We start from the raw sequence: 4,384 nt of genomic DNA on the forward strand, positions 1-4,384 counted from the left end.
TTTTATACAAAAGCATCCAGAACTACACAAGCATTGAGGACAACACTTTTTGAAAGAGAGGGGCATGTTAAGTCCCTATAATACTAGTGATTTCCCCATTACTATTGTCATTGTAGCCCTTATTGTTATTATTCTGCCCCTATTGTCCCCATATTGTTATTAGTGTTCCCCATAGAATCCCACTATTGTTATTGTTGTGCTATTATATTATTATTGTTATGTCGACCTTTGATTATATTGTGACCCCTTACACTCTGATATATAGAAAGGAGGTTTAGTCATTTGTATCATCCTAGAATTGTTCATTTGTATAATGTAAAGGAGGTTGCCCCCTCGAAGAAGCTGATTTTGAAGTCGTTGATCTATCTTTTGTATCTTTTTATGAGGTGCGTCATAACAAAATATGTAAAGACCGTGGATTTCATTTAGTGTGCAAATCTTATATAAAATGAATATTTTGAAGAAATGTTTAAGAAGTGATTGTATTTTTGAGCAATTCCCAATAATGTCACAAGTGGTGGATAGGAGAAACCACATTGGATTTACATATATGAGGCCATGAAAAACACTAAAGAAGCTATTAAAACCCACCCATGGAGGCAATGCAGCCAAATACATGTCTCTTTGAAAATTCATTAACCATAGATAAACTATTCAACTCCATAATCCTTTATATATTCATTCAAAATTATCTAAACCAAATGCTACATTATGAGCAAAGCTTTCATGTAGATGCAATGGCAAAGATTGTATTTTTTAACGACTTTTAAAGAATAATTTGAACACTTTATTACTATTTTATAGGTAAATAAATTGTTTTCTATCATAAATATGGTCAAAATAAATGATTTATTTTCCATCATAAATAAGGTCAAAACAACAAATAATATATTTTAGATTCTAATTTATTAATTCTATATTAATAAATAATAAATAATAATATAATTGGAAGTAGCGATAGAGTGTTGTATTAAGACACTTTGTGATGTGAAGGTCACCAGTTCTAAGTAGGAAAAATGAACCATGCTAAGGGTTGGTGTGGCCAAAGTTAGGTATCATCCCCTCTTGATTATGGCCACTTAGATGCCTCTGGGATTGTAGCTACTCAAGCCACAGGTTAACCGTGCCATTTAACTCAAAAGTCACATAACTTAGCAAAAAAAATATAATATAATATATCAAATATAAATTTTTTTTAACAAAAACATTGTTTACCTATATTATATAAATAAATTGTTTTCTATTATAAATATGATATTTTAAATTCTAATTTATTAATTTTATAATAAATTATAAATTATAATATAACATATTAAATATGACAAAATTTTCACAATAAAAATGAAATTTAAAAATATATTTTTAAACATTATGTTATTTTAAATATTAAATTGAATTCATCCCTGTACATAAATGCATTAATGAGTTGGCATTTGTAAATTATAATCTCGAATTTCACTTATGAATCCCTAATCTCATTACTCGGAATCTTACTATTACTATGCAGTTAAAAAGTCCTAATCTCATTAATGAGAGTTTCACCATTATTATCAAGAATCTCACAATTAGTATGAAACAGTTAAAAGCTCTTAATCTCACAATTATTTTCTTCATAATAATAATTTTTTTTGGTTAACTTACAAACTTGAAAGTCAATTTATATTTATGCTCGATTCTAAACAAATAAACAAATTCATGAACAGCTGAGGCTACGGTGAAAATGGGAGATGTCGATGACACATCTGATTCTGATTGCAATGTTGAGCCTGATGATGACCATGAGGATCCCGAGACATTCAAGGGAGGATTTAACACGGATGGGGCAAACCACTATCTCGAGGAAAACTCTGACATCTCTGAGAAAAACTGAAGAAGGAACTCAGAGGGAAGGATGTTCCTGCCTGTCAAAAGAAAAATCCATGTTACAAATAACTTTCAAACATGCTCAATGTTATAACTTTCATTTCGTGTGATCTATATAGCATCAGGGATATCCAAACATAAACCTGTTCATGTATATATTTGTGTTTGATTTCGTTCATTTTAGTTGGATTTTGAAATATTTCTGAAATCTGTAATCAAATAAGTTCAGGGTTTGTGTGTATAAATTCAATTTAGGCAAGTTCAGGGTTTATGTGCATAAATTTAATTTATGTATTTGAAAGGCTTTAATTTATATGGAATTATTTTGAAAGATAAAGTTTAAATTTTGAAATATTTCTGAAATCTGTAATCAAATAAGTTCAGGGTTTGTGTATAAATTTAATTTAGGCAAGTTCAGGGTTTGTGTGTATAAATTTAATTTATGTATTTGAAAGGCTTTAACTTATATGGAATTATTTTGAAAGATAAAGTTTAAGTTTAAAGAGAATATTTTGTGGACAATTTAGTTATAAAGAGTTATTTTTACAATTATATTAATAGTAAATTTTAGAATATTTTAAAATTTTGATAAAAATAAGTGAAATTAATGACTTTATTCATATACATCAATTTTTTTAAATATTAAAAAATATATTCTAAAATTTTGACAAAAATGAGCGAAATTAATGACTTTATTCATATACATCAAATTTTTTAAATATTAAAAAATCTATAATAAAAAGTTACTCTCTGACACTATTAAATTTCACTCAATATCAAATAACTTATCACTTTTCCAAAATATTCTAAAATCTACAATCTTATGCTTCAGTCTTACAAACGAGTTTTGAAATTGTTAGATTTCATTCCATGTCAGATGATTTTATTCTTTTAACATAATTTAAAAAAATTGCTACACAAGGCAGTACATTATTCATAATCAACAAGGTATAAAAGATCTGGATTATTTAAATAGTGCTGGTTTAACTGGCCGCACAGATTCAAACAGGGCACTCTGACAGGCTACCCTTAAGGAATTTTCTATAATGCCATCTCAAATTAAACTTTACAGAAAGGCAGATTATAAAATGGAAATTGTTTTCTAGATATTGATTTCCAGACATTACAGTTCAATTAGTTTCCTAAGTAAAACGTACGTAAGATTCACCCACTTATTTTTTTAGTAAGAAGATTCACCCACTATTTACACCAGAATTCCCATCAAATACTTAAGAAGCCCATTGACGCTTTAAAAAAACTGAATTGAAATAAAAATTACCACTGTAGTTTAATTATCGAAATAATATGAAATTTGTGAAAATTGAGAGATACAAAGTTCAGATTCAATGGTTGTGATTCAATGGTTGTGATTCTGTTTACAAAGAGGAGAATAAATTCTAAACTTTTAAGGATTTAAAAAAAATTGCAACGGCATATTTCATATTTGTTAATTATACCAAATTTCTCATATTTGATATTTGTTAATTATACCCAATCTGTAAAATCGGTAAAAACTAAAAAATCTAAGGTTCAAAACCCTGATTGAAATCTTGTTTTAAAAAAAAAAAAAAAAAACCTAAACACTAAAAAATTAAAAAAAAAATTGGAACCCTATATTTGTTAACTATATCAAATTTGCTTTCTGCCTTAGATTTTATATGCTGAACTGAAAATATTCTCTTGAGATTGCAAAATATCAATAATTTTAATGAGCCTGTGGAAAACAGGAACGCCTACCAGAAATTGAAGATGAAGCAAAAGCCGGAGCTGTTGTGTTGCCAAACACAGAGCCTCCAAAGGAACTCCCTGTACCTCCAAACGAACTTGAACTCCATTTCCCAATTGCTGATCAAATTCAAATGTCAAATAACAAACCCACAAATTCACCAAAACTGGAAACTAACGGCGCTTATAATTCTGCTGGTTAACTGAATGGAATCGAGGAAGAAATATACAAATTGAATGAATTAAAGGGTACTTACAATTGCTGGACCCAAACACGGCCATACTTTTTGTTGCAGACGCACTAAACAAACAGACAGTCTGCAATCCTCAAATTTTCTTGACAACTGCCAAAATTTAACCCAGTCCGGAACAACAGAATTTAGCCGAGTTTAAACAAGGAAACAATGCATTCATTCATTCATTACACGGAGGCTTTAATAGCCATCTGGGTATGCCAGCAAGGCTCTAGCTGATGACTAGGGTCGTGATGTAAGCGCTGCTGTGCTGCCACGGTGGCGTTATTATAATGTTCCAACCACTGTGCTCAGCGTCAAAGAAACGCCACTAAGTTCTATCTAAATCCGCGTCCACGCAGCTGTAGTGAATAATTTATTGATATTGTTGGCGTCAAAATAACGCTGACGATGTATCCGCGTTGTGCTGTGGTGGAAAATTTATTCATATGTTGACTGGGACAAGACGTGTGCCCAGCAAGCCCATGAGCAAGTCTGGTCGTTGTTCATTTTTTAAGATGGAAAGTTATTTGTCTTCTTCATTGTTGGGTTCTCTATCATAT

General features: G+C 30.1%; 1 long non-coding RNA gene across 1 annotated transcript; it reads right to left on the reverse strand.

Moving 5' to 3' along the window:
* Nucleotides 1-1,595: 1,595 nt before the first annotated feature.
* On the reverse strand, nt 1,596-4,005 carry LOC149149953 (uncharacterized). Its single transcript, XR_016263372.1, has 3 exons — nt 3,846-4,005; nt 3,601-3,708; nt 1,596-1,901 (listed from the first exon to the last, which is right to left on the reverse strand). It is a non-coding gene; the product is annotated as an uncharacterized LOC149149953 (long non-coding RNA).
* Between the last annotated feature and the right edge of the window lie 379 nt (nt 4,006-4,384).

Source organism: Pinus tabuliformis, chromosome 9, assembly GCF_031772625.1.
Source record: "Pinus tabuliformis cultivar Carrire ecotype Pingquan chromosome 9, CPIR1, whole genome shotgun sequence".
Lineage (NCBI taxonomy): Eukaryota > Viridiplantae > Streptophyta > Pinopsida > Pinales > Pinaceae > Pinus > Pinus tabuliformis.